This window comes from Mytilus galloprovincialis, chromosome 8 (assembly GCF_965363235.1).
Source record: "Mytilus galloprovincialis chromosome 8, xbMytGall1.hap1.1, whole genome shotgun sequence".
NCBI lineage: Eukaryota > Metazoa > Mollusca > Bivalvia > Mytilida > Mytilidae > Mytilus > Mytilus galloprovincialis.
This window is the reverse complement of record NC_134845.1, coordinates 56,495,818-56,516,196: the sequence shown is the minus strand read 5'-3', so window position 1 is coordinate 56,516,196 and position 20,379 is coordinate 56,495,818. Positions and strand designations below refer to the sequence as shown.

At 32.7% G+C, this 20,379-nt stretch overlaps 1 long non-coding RNA gene across 1 annotated transcript; it reads left to right on the top strand.

Annotated features, from left to right (window-relative positions):
* The first annotated feature begins 697 nt into the window (after positions 1-697).
* On the top strand, positions 698-20,114 carry LOC143043402 (uncharacterized). The gene is made up of 3 exons (XR_012968368.1): positions 698-917; positions 18,278-18,313; positions 18,990-20,114. It is a non-coding gene; the product is annotated as an uncharacterized LOC143043402 (long non-coding RNA).
* Positions 20,115-20,379: the final 265 nt, after the last annotated feature.

Below are 20,379 nucleotides of genomic sequence, written 5' to 3'. Positions count from 1 at the left end.
TTTGTAAATTTATTGGGGTGTAAAAGCGTTGACCGAAGTACATTTTGTATGAAGCGCGGAAGCGCTTCATTCTAAAAATGTACGCACGGTCAACGCTTTTACAACCCTATAAAGTTCCAAAAAGAAGCATTCAATACTTATAATTACATTTTTTTAGCTAGGATTATAAAAACACGATTTTCATGAAGTTAAGTTTTTAAATTCACCTGTGCACTTTATTGTGGGACCTCGTGTCATCATGAATGAAATGTTATTGTCTCATGCAACTGCTTACGGAATAACATGTGATTTGCAATTAGCCAATCAGAATAACGTAATATAATGAAACATACATCTAATGTAATTATTATATGATATCGCTTTGGTATCTTCTGCCTTTCTTTTAGAATCGTATCTGGCATCAAACATCTTATGTACTTTCAAGCTTCCTGACGGCTTTTATCGTCATCGAGAAAGCTCAAATGATAGAAAAAGATAGCCATGAAAGTATAGATACTCTGATAAAATAGTTCACATGATTTCATTTACAATGTATATTGAAACATAAAAACGTTATTAGGTGAACAGTTTTCCACTGTAACATAAATATCTTGTTGACAAAGAAACCATGGCGATAATATTGATTCAAATACAATTAAATTAAACTATCGATCAGAATGTAGTTCTATAGAAAATATGCATGACTGATTTAATAGATTGCAGGTAAAAATGATGTTATATTGGAGCTTTTGCAAGCTACATTGCACATTCAATAATAATATCGGTTCTTTTCAATGTAGACATTTCAGCAGGAGTTTGTAACACATACTTGTGCTTTATTCTTGGAGCAGACATATGAGTGCTAATATCTACTGAACTCGACAGCGATTTCGGCGACATTGAACTAAGTTACAGAAAGTTTCTATCTAATATTTAAGGTATGTATATTTCTATTTCTTTTAACAAGTATAAATATAAAATCCGTTATAGCTGTTCCGCTGATTTACGACCATTACATTAAGATCCCTCTGTTTACCGGTAAATCAAACTTTTAAGACTTCTTTCAATTCATAAGTTAACATAATATAAACATCCCAGTGGCACTAGCATATGGGGTATATGTGTCTCCATTGATACGTTACTCTAGAGCTAGCTCAAAGTACATTGGTTTTGTTGAACGAGGAATACTGCTTTCTCAAAAGTTAGGTATCAATCGAATTAAGTTCATTACTCAAGAAATTTTACGATCGCCATCATGAGCTGATTGGCCATTATGACAAAAGTGTGGTGGAAATCATACATGATATTCTTCCTCAGTCATAATAACCTTCCATCATTACCCAACTGGACAAGAAATAACACGACGGGTGCCGTATACGGGGCAGGAAATGCTTACCCTTCCGGAGCACCTGATTTCACTCCCGGTTTTTAATGGAGTTCGTGTTGTTTCTTATTTATTATTTATAACTGTTAATGTAAATCTCCCTTGGTTTTGTGAGTCTTTGTTTACTTCTAAATTTTGGTTGTTATTGTCTTATACATATAATGGAACATTCATCTTGTTTTCATGTTATAAACGTCTAAATATTTTTGAACTGTGTACATCGTTCTATAGGTTAACAAATAGTCGTGTCAGTCAATACTGGTATTTCTGAGTGTTGAGATACTTGAGAAGAGACCTCGTATAAAACTTATGAACATCTTTATTGTACTTTCTGGGTTACACAATCTTCATGCTTACTTCGTCGGAATGTACCTCCTGATTGTGACATTTTGACTGAATGTGGATTCTTAAGACGGGGGATGCATGCATACAAGGCTATATAACCCTGTCGAAAACCCTGGTCTTACTCATTTTAGTTTAAAGTTTAGTTTATTCGATTTTCAAAACTGATGCCTTATTTAAAAAATTAGTTTTTTCTACATACGAATTGATTAAACAGAGTGTACAGATTTAATTTACATCAAATACGTAGTTTTATCAGTGCATTTTTAAAAAAAAATATTCCCGATTTTATTATTCAAAGGATATTGTTTCACTTCTCTTTTTTGTTTACAATTTAATTGAGTAAATCTAATAACTTATATGAAATTTAATATGAAAACACCACAATTGATCTTAAACATTCATATAATAATAACAAAACTAATGTTGCATACAGCCCTTGATTCAATCTATAGTTTCGTTGACATTTAAAACATGGTCACTTATAATATCATTGATCCAATATTGATGTGTGATTCGTTAAAACGTGGTCATACATGTATGTTCATTTATATTATTTACTCAGTTTTCACGCCAATACTGATGTGTTTAGCATTTAACAATGTAATATTGCCAAGGGTATACATTCTAGATTTACTCGATTTCACATTGGTCATGCTATAGTTGTTAATTAATAATATAACATTTTTAGCCTTTGTTTAAAGTCAATACGATGCTTCTCTGAGGTCGATATAGCCTCGTTTAAGCCTCATACAAAGTATATAATTATTGCATAATATTATAATAAAAGCAATTCCATTCTTTTAAAAAAGAAATCATCTTGGTTGTTTCAATTGCATCGTGCATTCATTGTGTAAATGCATAAATGCATCGACAACTGGAAGGATATTATACTATTACATTCTGAACTGTTCTTTATTCTTGTGTTTGGCTTAGCTTATAACACTTTATTTTCTAATAACAGCTAACTACGTTGAATTCGATTAAAACCAATCAGAAGTTAAATTATAAAAAATATTACCAAATTACAGGAGTTCTGATTATTAATTTTGAACCAAATGCATCGGCAATTTTAAACATAATCATAGTTTTTACGAATAAATTAAGTTAAGCATTGTTAAACTGTATGAAATTAACATGAATTTCAAATTGTGATATCTTATTATATAAGGATATTATTAGTTACATAGTGTGCTAGTGACCTAATACGGTATATATGGGGTCAGTAAATTCCATATATATGGGGTGAGAGCGAAGCTGGAATCCCCATATGATATTTACTGACCCCATATATACCGTATTACGTCATAAGCACACTATGTAACGAATTTATCTTACCGACTTTCTTAACGTGAAACATTTAGACCAGTGACATATCAAAATGAGCAAGTCTTCAATACAGTCAGCATTAACATGGTTAAGAAACTACTCCATTGAAAAACAGATGACAACAATGTCAACTTGTTAGATTTAAATGTGTTTTACGAATTTATTTCAATCTTAATCATCAATTTCTTCGTCTGTTGAAACTTTTAAGATTTTTTTTCTCAGTACTGTTTTGATTTTCTAAAGGGACGTAAGACCACTACTAACCGTGTATGAAATCAGCCCCGCCTCCCTACTACCTTATATAGAATTTAAAGGGACGTAACTCCACCACTTACCGTGTATGAAATAAGCCCCGCTTCCCTACCAAAAGTCTAACCTAATATCAAATATACACGGTTTCCACGAGAACGCTTTTAACCAATCACATTCTAGAAATGTATAGGAGGTAAGATAAAGAAAGATGTCAAGTCAGATAGGAAAATGGGTAAAGTTTAATGTAAGATGGTGTAAAATATGAAAAAACGAATAAGAAATATGAGCAGCCAACATTTGTTTTTCATATTCGATTCTATTCGCTTCCATCCTATGTGTAGGTGATGCAAAAGATGTCCAGTTATATTGATTTCCATGAAGTGTTAAATTCGACATATAAGGACATAATCTTACTAACGAATAAAGGAGACAGTAGTAGACCGGTGTTAAAAATTCATTAATCAAATCCGAGTTACAAATTAAAACCGAGGGAAGCATATCAACTACAACATGAAATCAAATGAACAACAGGAACACCGATCATATGATAAAGCACTTGATAACAACTACCACATTCATGACTTGGTATAGAAATTTTAAGAAAGAATTCGGGGTTGGACCTGGTTTCATGGTATGCCAAACGCCTGCATTATGCTAATGTTTAAAATATCACTAAAAACTACGTGACATAATATAGCACAAACACACCTTAAAACATTCAAAACTGTGAAGCACACAAACAAATATTATAATAGTCAACATAACATACAAACCACAGAAGATCAACGAACATATAACGTCAACGACAAATACAACAGGATATCAAAAAAAGTTGCCGGCTTACGTTACTAACATGCAATTTTAAATATATAATAACATAAACTAACATTTCTACTTACTTAATTCAGGGGGAATAAAATCAATTTCACTAAAGTCTGCTTTTCTTCATAGATTCATCACTTGCCGGAGACTTTCACTTAAAATTGTAAATATTACACATTTTGATTGGATGCTATTTTAAGGATGTTATTGAATGATATTTATTTCCCAAAACAATTATAAAGAGAGATGACTCTAATTTTTTTTATTACTTACTGTAAAAAAATTTGATTGAAATAAACTATATATAAAAAAGAAGATGTGGAATGATTGTCAATGAGACAACCGTCCACTAGAGACCAAAATGACACAGAAATTAACAACTATATTTCACCGTACGGCCTTATAGTCTGTTTCTGAAATCAATATACAAGTATGAAAAATCAAAATGAAATATAAAGTTGACAGAAAAGAACAATTGAACAAATTGTGATAATATAATTCTTCGATTCAAAGTTTAAATGAATTTTTTATTATCATCATTTTTTTTTAATAAATTCTATGGGTCTTTTAACAAATTAAATTAAAATGACCACATTTATAACGGTCTAAATGGGTAGCGTTGTTTCATATTCTTCCTTTGTGAAGTCATTTCTAAGGCTTTAACAGGAACGCCTGTTATGATGGTACGAGAACGATTAGGTCAATAAAATTACCAAATAAACAGCACTGAATGGTCTAAATGTATAAATATCGAAAAGATACGGATTGTTATTTTGCACTAAGAAATGTTCGCCTATTTATTCGATCGGTTACTAGCCAAAAACAAAAGTCAAATCTCTGTGGCCACCCCATCCTATACTTTTTATCTTTTTAAATAAGAAATATATTAGGTTTTTTAGTCTTATATAACTAACAAAGTAAGACCGTGAGACCGTGCGGTCTAACAAATTTCTGATAATAACGTTAACAAAAACTTAACAGTGCGATCAACCAATCGCTAACGTTAACATATACTTCCATAGTGCTTTGAAGTCTAGCAAATACGGTATAACAAAATCTTTTAGTACTGATAAAAAAATTAAAAAAATAAACCAATCGCTGATATTGATCCTCCTGACATCATTTCTATCTTCGCCATTTTTGTTACAGAAAGTTACTTTCAAAGATCTTATTTATTTTTATAAGTCCATGAAACAAAACAGAAATATCCAGATGACTTTCAGACTGGTCATAGTAATCAGCTGGTAATTATATTGAGGGTAATGAAATCATTTTTAGAAAATGTTAAACGACACAAGGTTTTCCCGATGGTCTCCGGGTTTTACATCAGAGTTGTTTGCAACGCCGTATCCTTCAATTTCATTAAAGACAACAAGTTGAACATAAACTTGAACGGTGTATGATGTGCAAAAATGAGAAAACAAAGTACATAAACGCCAACGTGTATATATAGAGGTCATAGAGATTTTCATTGAAAAGGTTTACTCCGGAAGGATTCCGCCTTTGGTTCCATTTTATATTTTTATTTGAGCTCTCTACGTTTGAGGTAGCAAAGGTACATACATGAATACAAAAACGAAAAAAAGTTTATTTTTGTCTCTCTTTTGAAATAGTATTATACGCTGTTAAAATAAACAGGCAGATATTTAGTACCTATTGCAAGATTGTAATATTTAAAAAAAATGTTACATAAAAGTGTAAGCAAATTCAGTTCTTGAATTAATGAATTAAATTAAACTACAGGGACTTCGGCTTGTCAAACTAAAATCACCACGGACCTGCTAGAGCACTAGATTTTTCATTACAGAAGACCTGTAAGAACTGTATCGGTTCTCTATAGAGCTAAGTATTTAGTGGCAATCTATTTCCGTCTTGGATTATGTATCTGGTCCACAGGCACTTGTTATACAGGTCAGAAATAACCACCAATTGGTGGATTATACCTCAATGTACGTATAATCCACCAATTGAGGTATATTGGTATAGACCAATTGACGTATAATGCAATTTTTTGTAATAAAATGTTAGTGTGAGATAGGAGCATGATTTTGCAACTTGCAACCTATTTTATGACCCTTATTGAGTCCCTCTGTGGAGTTGTAATCATGATCACATGACTGCAGACAGTAATGATATCCATTGACAGGTAATTACAGGTAAATTTTTCAACGAAGAATTGACAAGATAACAATAAAAGAAACTGCAAATACAATTATTTATGAAATGCATTATGTTATGTCACTATACTAAACTAGGAATGTTTGACAAGTTTTCATTCCATAACATGGTTTTAAGAAAACAATGCTCCATTTTGGTAGAATGATTTGTTTTGAAAAACAAAGAATTATACACCAATTGGTCTATACCATTATATAGCAACTTTACCTGACCATATCGGGAAATAGGTATTTAGTCGGATATTAACACGTACTTGTGATTTTGTAAAACCGGTTTTGTTCTAAATATACGAAGAAATGTCGAAATGTTCAGGACTTAATTAAATCCGTATGTCGGTAGGATGGTGCAAGCATACGATTTTTATTGCGTCTTACACTTTGAAAGGCGAATAATCTTTAACTACTTTATTCAAATATTGTGTAAAAACGTTGATTTTGAGCTTTGAAAGTCAAGTGGCTCGAGCATTTTTCTGAGTAAGTTTTAAAAAATTGCAAAGAAATATTTTTACAGTGGGTTAGCTTTCATTAGTCTTCACTCTCTATAGATTAACAACTTTTTGTTATATATTATAATTTAGAATCATCATTGAAGGTGGAGCACGATTGCACAGTTAATTAATTCTATTGGTGTGCCATTTGTATGCGAGAGTGACATTCCGTTGTATTATGTGACAATTCGAAAAAGTTATGCGAGTATTCTCTCCCCTTAACAGGTTCATTAGTTTATAATAAAGTTTACGTTTCTGATATAGAATGTATCAATTCAATATATTTCAGTTTTTGTTATTGGTATATCAAAAATATTGATATACGAATATAATTTCATAAATTTGAAACGTTTAAAATGATTACATACCTATATAAAGAACCGTTCATCATTTCTGAAAAAAACTATGAACGGAAATCGATAAATTTATCTTCTCTTGATGATAGATTGATTGGGAAATGAACCAGCGTTATCTAATGGTAATCACAGAGAGGAACCGGCGAGGAATATTTAATTGTAGCTTTTTCAGCGTTAAAACAATTTTCCGCCATAAACGAATGTTACTTTATTCAAATATAAGGACTTCGTTAGCTAAATCTACAAATTTTATTAGATATTATGATTTTTTATTGCAACAGATTCGAATGCTACATTATATGTCAATTTGTGGATTATACGTCAATTGAGGACTGCTAACACAAAGGTTCCTGGTTCGATTCCCGTTGGGATGAAAATTTCAGGAACTCAATTTTCGGCTCTCTCTTGACACCATTTGCGAGTATGGTCTTAAGTAAACGATGATAGTCCGTCGGAAGGGGACGATAAATGGCTGACCCGTGTTAAGAGAGAGCCACATCTCTTGCACGTTAAAGACACCCTTGTAGATTTCGAAAAAGAGTAGGCTAATGCCGCTACAAGGCAGCACTCGCACCCGATTTATATAAGTTGCAAAACTTGTTTCCGAATCCACTCTAAATAAATATGTTTAAACTTTAAACTAATTGAGGTATAATCCACCAATTGGTGGTTATTCCTAGCCTGTTATATATCCATGGGAAGATCCACTATCAACGTATATTTACGTAAAAATACGTTGATAAAAAAGGTCAAAAATAAGTATGTCTGAAGCTGTCAAACTGAATTTTAGACACCACCCTTAACACAGAATTGTGCAATTTTTTTTTAATTTGAATGTTTTGTCTAAAAGAAATGCACTACGAAATAACTCTTCTAGGGCCTAAGAGATGAAATCAGTAAATGTAGATTCTGTACTATGGCAACTTCCCTGAATGATTTACTGGTTTCAATTTGTCAAACTCAATAAAAGTAAAGGATTTAAATCTTTGTTTGATAGAAATTCTGTCATTTTACAGCTAAATAAGCATTTTAAAGCAGTTTCCATGTTTTTGTGTAAGAGGCATGCTGACTTTCTATCTGACAGCTTTCATGTTTTGATATTTGTGTTTCTGGGCTCCATTCAAATTCTATTACCCATTAGTGAACTCTTAATCTAGAGAAAAGTAGATTATCACAAAAAAAATGTGCAAAATGCAAAATATGTTGTATTCATGGCCCTGGTTAAACTTTAAATTGGGTGAAAAAATTGCATGTTCATGTGACAACAGTAAAAGTTAATGACCACTTTTACTAGCAGTGGTCTGGGAACAATACATGTATACAGGAAATGAATCTAATAGGCTCTTCAGTATAATATTGACAAAATCTTGGACCTCACTAGACTTCCAAGAGATAAATGGATTTTGGTGGCGTCTTACAGAAAAAAAAATGTTGGAACTGCTGAGGCTATACATTGACCACATAATTCTAAAGTTTTATCATAAAGTAGATCTATATATTTTGTCATATAAAATGTCCAAAATAAGTGTGATTTATAAAAGTGTTTTATAATGTTTTTGAATTTGGACTGCAATCAGCGCTTTTTTTTTAATCACCCTTTTTGCATTCTGTGGTGAATTGAATGTGATTAAAACAAATTTAAAGTGACAAAATATAAGTTTGATACGCTGGCATCATTAGTTTGAATGACATTTTATTGATATTATTGGAAATTATTAGGATAATAGAGAGTATGTTTTTTTAACACATGTCTGGTACCGTATTGTATCTTTATTACCTATGGTACGACAATAAAATCACTGATTATCAGCTACAATTAGGTAGTGTCTAGTCCCGCCAATATATATGTTCCTGCTGTGTATAAAAAAGATATAATTATATTTATCTATTCATTCTGTCTTTTGTTTCCGGTTCCAGATATTATTTTTTTCAAATTCCAAAAATGGTAAAAAAAGTTCACACCAGACACATTATCTAATACATGAATAGATTGTCACTAAATGTAAAATTGTGGCAAAATATTATTTTATAGACCAGATCACAGCACTTGTTTCTAGCATGGGAAGACCTACTATCAACGTATGTTTACGTAAATATACGTTGATAGTGGATCTTCCCATGGATATATAACAGGTCAGGAATAACCACCAATTGGTGGATTATACCTCAATTGACATATAATCCACAAATTGACATATAATGGTATAGACCAATTGGTGTATAATTCTTTGTTTTTCAAAACAAATTATTCTACCAAAATGGAGCATTGTTTTCTAAAAAACATATTATGGAATGAAAACTTGTCAAACATTCCTAGTTTAGTATAGTGACATGACATATTGCATTTAATACATAATTGTATTTGCAGTTTCTTTTATTGTTATCTTGTCAATTCTTCATTGAAAAATTTACCTGTAATTACCTGTCACCATGGATATCATTACTGTCTGCAGTCATGTGATCATGATTACAACTCCACAGGGGGACTCAATAAGGGTCATAAAATAGGTTGCAAGTTGCAAAATCATGCTCCTATCTCACACTAACATTTTATTACAAAAAATTGCATTATACGTCAATTGGTCTATACCAATATACCTCAATTGGTGGATTATACGTACATTGAGGTATAATCCACCAATTGGTGGTTATTTCTGACCTGTATAACAAGTGCCTGTGGACCAGATACATAATCCAAGACGGAAATAGATTGCCATTAAATACTTAGCTCTATAGAGAACCGATACAGTTCTTACAGGTTTTCTGTAATGAAAAATCTAGTGCTCTAGCAGGTCGGTGGTGATTTTAGTTTGACAAGCCGAAGTCACTGTAGTTTAATTCAATTTATTAATTCAAGAACTGAATTTGCTTACACTTTTATGTAACATTTTTTTTAAATATTACAATCTTGCAATAGGTACTAAATATCTGCCTGTTTATTTTAACAGCGTATAATACTATTTCAAAAGAGAGACAAAAAGGAACTTTTTTTCGTTTTTGTATTCATGTATGTACCTTTGCTACCTCAAACGTAGAGAGCTCAAATAAAAATATATAAAAGGGAACCAAAAGCGGAATCCTTCCGGAGTAAAACTTTTTAATGAAAATCTCTATGACCTCTATATATACACGTTGGCGTTTATGTGCTTTGTTTTCTCATTTTTGCAATGCACCGTTCAAGTTTATGTTCAACTTGATGTCTTTAATGAAATTGAAGGATACGGCGTTGCAAACAACTCTGATGTAAAACCCGGAGTACATCGGGAAAACCTTGTTTCGTTTAACATTTTCTAAAAATGATTTCATTACCCTCAATTTAATTACCAGCTGATTACTATGACCAGTCTTAATGTTATCTGGATATTTCTGTTTTGTTTCATGGACTTAAAAATAAATAAGATCGTATGGTTCAAGTTATGACGGGATACATACGTACAGTTTCACGTCAAATGTATAACATAAAAAACAGACTTAACAGAAAAAGTATTATTATTGAATAAAATAATTTTGTCATTCATAGTATGTCAAGATCCATAAGTAAGAGTAATTGTAGTAAATGAATTAATTTTGTCGTTCAAAGTATGATGTTTTTATATAACAAAAATTGACTTTACAGTACAAGTAATATTAATAAAGACTAATAAAAGAATACTATAACATGTTATTAAGATGATAACCAACGTCAGTACGCAAAATCTATACTTCAAGACCATCTTGTATTATTTGTGAAGTTGATACGGAATATTTATCAACGAGTTCTGGGTATCTTCCGATGAACTTTTTTAGAAAAAGGACGAGACGTTCTTTGACATACCCCTGGTTCATCAACTTTCTGCTCAGACACTGGTGACGTTTTACAAAGTCTGAATAGGAGCTGCAAGCTCTTGAATACCTAATAAGTTGGGAAATGTATATTCCATATGCAGGTGAAGTTGGTATATTACTACTAAGGTGGGGGAAATTGATAATTTCAAAATTAAAGTCGTCTCGTTTGTCATAGATTCTGGTACTGAGATGACTGTGTATGTCAAATTCGAGGTATGAGTCTAAAAATGAGGCGGAGGAAGCTGTGTCTGTGTTCTCTTTAATTTCTAGTTCTGGTGGGTATATTAATGGAACCCAATCAGAAAAGTTCGGATTGTTAATGGAAAGAACATCATCAATGTATCTGAAAGTGAAATTAAATAACCTGGCTTCTTTGGTCTTCTTGTTTTTAACAAGTGTCTGACGGAACTCCGATTCATATGAAAATAAGAAGAGGTCGGCAAGGAGAGGCGCACAGTTCGTTCCCATAGGAATGCCGACAATTTGTTGAAAAAGTCTACCTCCAAATTCAACAAATATATTGTCAATCAGAAACTCTAGCATACTGATCGCTTGTTCCTCTGTATAGTATGTTTTACCCTTTTGTTCCTTATTAACAAAATATGCCTTATAGTATCCCAACGTGATAAATTTATAGCGTATGCTACCATTTTTATGATGAAAAGCATTGTGGATTATTTCTTTTAGACGGGTTTTCAATTTCACATGGGGAATGGTTGTATACAAGGTTGAAAAATCAAAAGTTTTAATAGAACTAATTTCAGAAAAAGATCGAGATTTGAAATTATCCAGAAGTTCTTTAGAGTTTTTAAGAATACACATATGATTAAAACCACTACGTGAGTAAACAATTTCACAGTATATCTGAAGACCCTCTTTAACTGCGGACAGAATTTTAGTCAATCTAATGGACAATTCTTTAGTAGAACAAGCAGATGAGCCAGCAATGTACCGTTGTTTGTACGGAATTTTGTGAAGTTTAGGTATCCAATACAAACAAGGTAAGTCCTCCGATTTGTTGTTCAATGGAATGTTCATAGAAGCCATGAAGGACTTAGACGTAGTTAAACCGTAGTTTGCGCGAACTATTGATGCTTGCGAAACAGTGGCTGACAGGAAATTTGACGTGACCTGTCCTATCAACTGTAGTATAACTAATGAAATGTGAGTTGTAAGATGATAGAACTAGCTCAGATTATATATGAAAAAAAATATATGTATGAGCTGATAAACCCCCAAGTTGTAAGATATTAAGTGAGGTGGAATTCAAAAGGGGGTATAAAGAGAGCCTTCAAGTCGCATGTGGTGAGTATTAGAGACAGAGAGAAAAACAAAATGAATATATACAAATATGATGCACAAAACATAACTGTAAAGTTTAAATGTATCTAGAAAAATAAAACAGGAACTCGTCACATGGCTGAATATTCAGAAAATTATAAGGTGCACACGTTTCAAGAAGGCTATAAATTGAAGTACGCGTTTTTCGGCAAAAATTCAATGACAAGTTCCGAAAATTAAAGTAAAATATAAGTCCACATGTATCAGTGAAAAATGGCAACTCTTCGAACGGTTGAATTCGGTAAATTCAACCTTAAATAATTGTAACTAAAGATAAGGCTTAAAGTTAAAATACATTGTTTCTTCTGCTAAACGATATTTTAAAAAAGATATGTCCTAGGGTATCGAGAAAAAACAGCAACTTTTCGAATGACTTAATACTTCATAACAAGTAAAGTTAATTTACATAAAAGTTCAACTATGGTCAACAAGTTCACAGTAAAGAATATTTGTTCTTTGGTAAAATAACATCCATTCAAGTTCGATAATGTCCACATTTCAAAAATGACTCAGATATTTTTAGACAATGCCAAAGACTTCTGTGCTTTTCAAATCGTGTTCCTGGAAATACGAATATAACGACAATAACTGTATGATATCCACCGACTAAGTGTTTGATAAGATGATCTTGAATATTAACAGATCCTGCAGATGTACAGGCACCAATTCTAAAGGAATGACCATTGTATAAGCTTGAGTTGTACCCACCAATAACTAGTACTTGTCTAAGGCTTTTGATGAAAAAGTCCCTGTCTAAAGCGCTACCGTTTTCTTTGACAAACAATGGATCTGAAAAACAAAAAAAAATGCTTCTCTACCATTCCTGATTGCGAAATACTTTTGGACAGCCGAGATAGGACAAATGATATGATCAGATTTGTGAAGCTGTATACCGACACTCTTACGAAAAGGATCTACTTTTGAGGTTTTTAAAGGTGTAGAATAGCTGAAGAATCGAGAATCTCAACATCCGTTACACTTAGATTTTACAGTAGAATCAAAATGTTTTGAAACTATAAATTCACCACATCTAAGAAATCCAAAAAAGGCTACTGTACAGGCCGTTTCTAACATACAATCAGTAAAGGTAGAGAAAACACCTGCTCTAAGAGAATTGCAAATTCTCCCAAGTACCTCAAAAGTAATAGGAAAACGTGGTTTTGGATTATGCTTTCCTTATATACGTTTGACGGCGCATATTAATTACCATATTGTATATAATCTGTATCTGTATATAATTCGATATCCCAAATACTAGTATAGTCAGAATCTTAAAACAGGTTAATGCCATACCAAAAACGAGTACCACAAGCGCAAATCCTTGACAGTTGTTGATAAAGATATTAGTATGAGACAAATGAACGACCCGGAATTATAACCCGCATGGCAAAATTTAGAGACACGTTTAGTACAAGATTGTCTGTTTAAAAACTTCTTGATAAATTCACTGATGCGACTTGTTTATCTAAAGGCAAGCGAGTCTCCATCTTTTCCGTATCAAGTATAATACCCAAATATTCAATAACTGTACAAGGGCCAACAACCTTCTGTTTAGCCAGTGGAATATTAAGTCTTTTACCAAGAGTAGTTATTAATGCCATAGTTCTCTCTGCGCAAAAATCGGGTTTATCTATAGTTTAAATATATTTTCAATTTTGTAGATATTAGTAAACTAAACTTTGAATTTTTCGAAAACTAAGGATTTTCTTACCCCAGGAGTAGATTACCTTAGCCGTATTTGGCACAACTTTTTGGAATTTTGGATCCTCAATGCTCTTCAACTTTGTATTTATTTGGCTTTTTAACTATTTTGATCTGAGCGTCACTGATGAGTCTTATGTAGACGAAACGCGCGTCTGGCGTATAAAATTATAATCCTGGTAATTTTGATAACTATTAGTAGCAATCCAACAAATTGCTCTGGATAAGTTACCAAAATAATTGGCGAGCTCCTACAACCAAACGATAGTCTTTACACCATTTAATGCAAAATAAATGACACTGGTCTTTACTTATACCTAATTGCTTGAAAGTTGACTCAATATCGAATTTTGAGCACAATGTATAACGACCTAAATTTCTAACTTTGATCGCATCGTCTATTCTGACATATGCCATTGAACAATCTTCTTTACTGATCAAGTCATTAATACCACAATTATCATCATCGTCATCTGGGGCTGATAAATTCAATATAAGCCGCTTTTTTTCCCGGGGTACTTCCCCACAGCAAGTCCAAAAGGGCTCACGCGATAATAGTTAAACGGTAGAATTTTATTCGGACCTAACAAGAAACCTTTTTCACATTCTTTGTCAATAAGCTCTCGCACGGATAAAGGTTGAGAGCGAGCTGAAAAGTTCTTACATTCAAGTGTCGGTATATCAGTACATTTAATCATAGTGTCAAACTTCTCGTTTATCCAACTACAAAGTCAATTAACAAAATTGTATCCGGATGTGTTTGCAAATAATCACGTTATTAGTTAACATTGATAGTAGAATTTTCGATAACGGGATTTGTTACTAGTTGACGCGCTTATATTTGTCAAATGCGCATACGAACTCTTTAATAGTGAGCAATCCGGATATTCTTTTTTCCTGGCAAATTAATTTCTAGACTCCTGCTAGAAGGTATAGTACTAGCTGCCTGAACGGATTCGTAATCTTTCATTACTAAGATCTGAAAACCAAATCGAGGTAACTTTTTATTACTTATATATAATACGTACATGTGCATGTTCAAATATAGTAGGGATTTCATAATTCGTATAGAGAAGAAAAAAACCCTATTAATTTAAGTATTTGAGTGTTTTTTAATCTGAATAACGCTCAAAAAGGGTCGTTTTTGCGTAAAATAGATCATTCCAGTTTCTTTCTATGTTAAATATTTATGCTTTAATTTCAAAATATGTCCGTGGGTGTGTTTTTATGGTGTATTAAACTTCATTTTTAGGCGTCTTCCCATATTTCGTCGCTCCACTATATTAGCAATAATAGAATGTTTTATCTGAGAGATTTTTATAACTAATCTTATTAGATTTTAAACCTTTATTTATTGATAGAATTTAACAATTTTATTTCCTTATTCTATTTTATACAAAACTGCTGAATGAAAACGAAAGACTGAGCAACACGAACCCTATCCAAAGAAAAAAGAGTGGTAATCTTCTGTATCATTGGTGGCCTTTTATATATAAACATTGAAATAAACATGATAAAGACACAATAAAAAAAGTGTTGTTATAATATTTCCTATTGGCATAGAATAACGTCTTCTATCCACATTGACAACATATAAAAGAAAAAGCTAGTATAAAACTTGACACGGAATTACCCTTTAATTTCGGAATGATACAGATACCAAACTGTGGACTAGCAACTCTTTTGATATCGAAAATATTATCCACAACGCTAGCTGCAGTCTTATTAGTATACATTCAGTGATAAGTATATATTATTCAGTGATTTCCCAATTAAGAAAAAGAATTCGTAGTAAAGCTATTCTTTACCAGTTGACCAGTTGACCGGGTTGTGCTGAGGTCCGTGTTACTTCCGATTGGATGTTTAACTTAATTCTTAGAACCCTTGGTTCGATGGCCTTCTCGTCAGCATCACCAAAATCATTATAGGAAACGCAAGCTCTGAACATCTATACTGTTCATGCAGGGGCTGTCTGAATATTGCATAAATTGTAGAAATATTCTAATCAGCCGTCGCTGTGATATAGCCTTTTTGCGCTAAGGCAGCATAAAGAAAACAACAATCAATTAAATAAATCAATCTGAATATTACAACATTGAAAGTTACAAAATATGTAGAACCCGTATTTCATTCACACACCCTTACAATATGTTGTTTCACAGTTACTCCGAAACCTGGCTTTGATTATTGGTTTTGTTGATTGCTGATAAAATTGATGTCAATAATTTAAAATGCTTTCGTGGAAAACTTGAACTACCCAGTAATAGAACCTTGCCAGTAAGAATGCGTGTTTCATTTTTGTATCCGGTACAGAAACGGGAGATCCAACTTTTCGTTTTTGGTTGATCTTCCAAAGGAATTTAAATCCAATTTTCGATTGTTCTGGATGTTCTCTTTATTACTGTCGTTCGAGTAAGTGATTGGTATTCTGAAGTAAATTGTCATTGTCTAATTCAGTTCCGTAATCAAGCAGCTAATGTGATGTGATTTACACACACAAACATTGTTTACCGAATTTATCTGTTGAACAACATCGTATTTGTTACGGAGAAAGGAAAAGAACTTAGCATCATATGGGTCTTTTAAGCTTGGTGTAGCAGGAGTGTTCATAGATACATGCAGCCTTTTTGTCTATTTTAATCAACTAAAACTATTTGTGCATTCCTAGCTTTCAAAATGTTTGTTTTTGTGCGTATGCGATAAAGGTACATCAAGAAAAGAGCGTGGGAGTTCTAAAGTAGGAAATTATCTTTTTTATTAATTAAACTTCACTTGATATATTCAGGCAGTTTCTATTCTTCTGACTAGCTGCAAACATCGCAACACCATGTCTGTTCTACCGGCCATCCTGAGAAATGGTTGACTTTGCTTTTATGCGGTTAAAACTGACCATACATAACATTAAATACTAAACAATTATAAATATGTGTTGTTGGTTATGTGGTTATTGTCGCATCAATTGCAGAATGTTGTTACGAAAATCTTCTACAATGCGAACAAGGAAAATTGAAACCATTTATTTTCTGCACGTTCTGTGTGCGGACGTCAATTTTCAAAACATTCATTGCATACGCGCATTTCCAATCTGACACCTTATTCTGGACACTTTCCACGCCACATGACTCTCCTAGTGATATTGAACATTGCTGCCATTGTTTTTTGTCTAGCTGGAAAATAGACATTCCATCTACAAAGTGCAACAGTAACAATATTGTTTTCGTCAACATAATCGTTCACGCTATCCTGTTTCTTTTTTTTCTGAAGTGGTTTAGATTGTTGATTGATAGGTCAGATATTTCGGAAGGCACATTTTATATGACACAAGGGAATTTTAAAGATATTAAGTTATCCAAAGTTGGAATTTGGCTATTTCTGTACACACCGTTTTCTTCAATAATTCGTTGAATGTGTCATTCGAAAATGATTAGTGCAAAAAACATAAACAATTAACTTAATCAAACGAGCCCAAAGATTATCATTAAAAGTTACCTAATTTTTTTTTCAAATGTTCTCACCAAAGATTAAAAGTCTGTTCCGTAAAATGTTTGTAGACACTTTAGAAATTCCGCATCAAGTTAATACTGGTAACATAAAAACAAATTGAAAGGAAATAGTTACAGAACGAACCCTTACATTGGTTTTTATATCTATTTTGAAAAGCCATATATATGCATTTATCTTACCTCCTATACATTTCCAGGAATATGATTGGTTAAAAGCGTCCGCATGCAAACCGTGTATATTTGATATTAGGTTAGTAGGGTGGCGGGGCTTATCTCATACACGGTTAGTAGTGGAGTTACGTCCCTTTATATTCCATATAAGGTAAGAAGGGGGCGGGGCTTATTTCATACACGGTTAGTAATGGTGTTATGTCCCTTTATGAAAACAAAACGGTACTGAGAAAAAATCTTAAAAGTTCCAACAGAGTGAGACAAAGAAATTGATGATTAAGATTGAAATAAATTCATAAAACACATTTAAACCTTACAAGTCGTTATTGTTGGCATCTGTTTTTGTTGGATCAATGGAAGTTTTTTCTTAATGCTAACAGTATTGAAGACTTGCTCATTTTGAGAATCACTAGTCTTAATTTCACACGTTCAGATAGTCGGTACATAGTGTGCTAGTGACGTAATACGGTATATATGGGGTCAGTAAATTCCATATGGGGATTCGAGCTTCGCTCTCACCCCATATGGAATTTACTGACCCCATATATACCGTATTAGGTCACTAGCATACTATGTAACTAATAATATCTTTTTTTTTAATTTTTAGTAAGAAGAACAACAATGCCGTATGCAAGTTATGTTGGTAAGTACATTTCAATTCGCCTGTACACTATGCAAAGTTGTGCAAGGTTGTGATACGATTTTCATTGATTTCAGTGAGATGTGCTAATTTTTCCTGGATCATTAATTTGAAAAAAGCTAGAAAAGGGAAGCGTCAAGAGAAAATCAAAAACTAGACACGCATACATATAATCTAAACACATATCATTATAGATAAACGATGCTTTGAAAGGGTGTGAGTCCAGCACAACCTCTTTATTGGTCGTCTTGATAAGCAGTAAGAATCCGGTCATATATTTCTGGAAACATCACAAAGCAATGATTTTAACATTGCTGCACTACGTTCACTCGATAAATTCCATAATGTACCAGGAAACTTATTATCCTTTATATAAGACCCTACCTATGGTTTAACAAAATCTTTAAAGAAAAAGGAAAATATCCATTTGGAATTATGTTATATTTGCCTGTACATTTTCAGAAGGAAAATATTTGATATATGACAATTACACACATGCAATGCTTAAAAGTAAACAAAACAGTACCGAACTCAAGAGGAAAATTCAAAACGAAGAGTTTCAAATTAAAAACTTAAACACATCAAACGAACGGATAACAACAATTTAACGATGATTGGAGGCTAAAAAGTCTTAGCAGTTAAATTACTAACATAAAAGTTAAATCAATTTTTATTTTAGTATGGAACAACAAGGGAGGAACAGGCAAAACAACTCTTACATTCCAACTATCAGCTGGGTATGCAGAACTAAACCCTGAGAAAACGATTGTGGTGATAGATATGTGTCCACAGGCGAATATTTCCTCAGCCTTACTTGCACACAGCAACAATCCTTTAAATCCAAGACAGGTAGTTTTAGAAGGACAACACTATGCGAAGACGGTCTGCGGTTATCTTTTGACAAAGCTTGAAAGAGTTTCCACTGAACCGGGGAAAAAAAAATTAATGAAGTTTCTAACAAAGGTACATTTGAGCAATAACAATATTCCTGAGAATGTTTTTTTGATGTGCGGGGACCTCTATCTCGAAGAACTGTCGAGACGACTAGAACAAGAAAGACAGTTGATTGCCATTGGAGACAATAGTCCATGGAAGAGGGTTACCCTTTTTATAAAGGATTATGTCAAATGTCTTAGTCAATATGGAGATTTTGTATTTTTCATCGATACAAATCCTTCCTTTTCCATTTTCACAGAGATGGCCATAAGTGCTGCAAAACGCCTAATAGTACCGTTCACGGCTGACGATTTTTCATTGTCGGCCATTAAAGCCATGTTGTACCTTGTATATGGAACTCAAATCGATGAAAGTGACGATCGACGCAGCTTTGTTGGACATCAGTATTACCAGTTAGCAAAAACTCATGAAGTAAATCGGCCAATGTTACATTTGTTTGTTAACAACAGGGCAACATATTATACAAGAGCCGCGGCAGGATTTGTAGGAGTAGCAGATAAAGTAAAACAATTTTTGGGGAGAGTTTATGAGGAAGAATCAGATAAATTTTCGCAACAGCTGGATAATTTATGTCCTGATCTATATGATTTTCACTCAGCGGGAGTCATTTCTTTACACACTGGGATTCCTATTTCAAAACTAACACCAGGAAAGTTCCCTGTGTATGACCAAACAGCACAAGTTCAATCATCAAATATTGAAAACTACCAAGCTGACATCAACAAAATTATTCAAATGCTTTGAAACTGTGTGTTTTATAGTGAGAAAAAATAATATAAAAATATACTTTAAAAAAAAAATAATTAAGAATTTTGTAGATTTTGTGTTTCACAGATTTTGAAAGATTAAAAGAATTTGATTAATGGGCACACAGCGATATTGAAACCAAATTAGAATATATTATATAAGTACGTCTATGCCAGTGACAACTCTACAACATATTTATCCATCGGATCACCAGCAGTGATGATGATACATAGCTGTGTACATTATGTATATACAACTCGTCTAAACATCAAGCCAACAATGTTAGATATGTAAATTTACAGATATAACGTTGTTGGGTTGATGTTTAGACGAGTTGTACATATATATATTGTCGAAATCTAGAT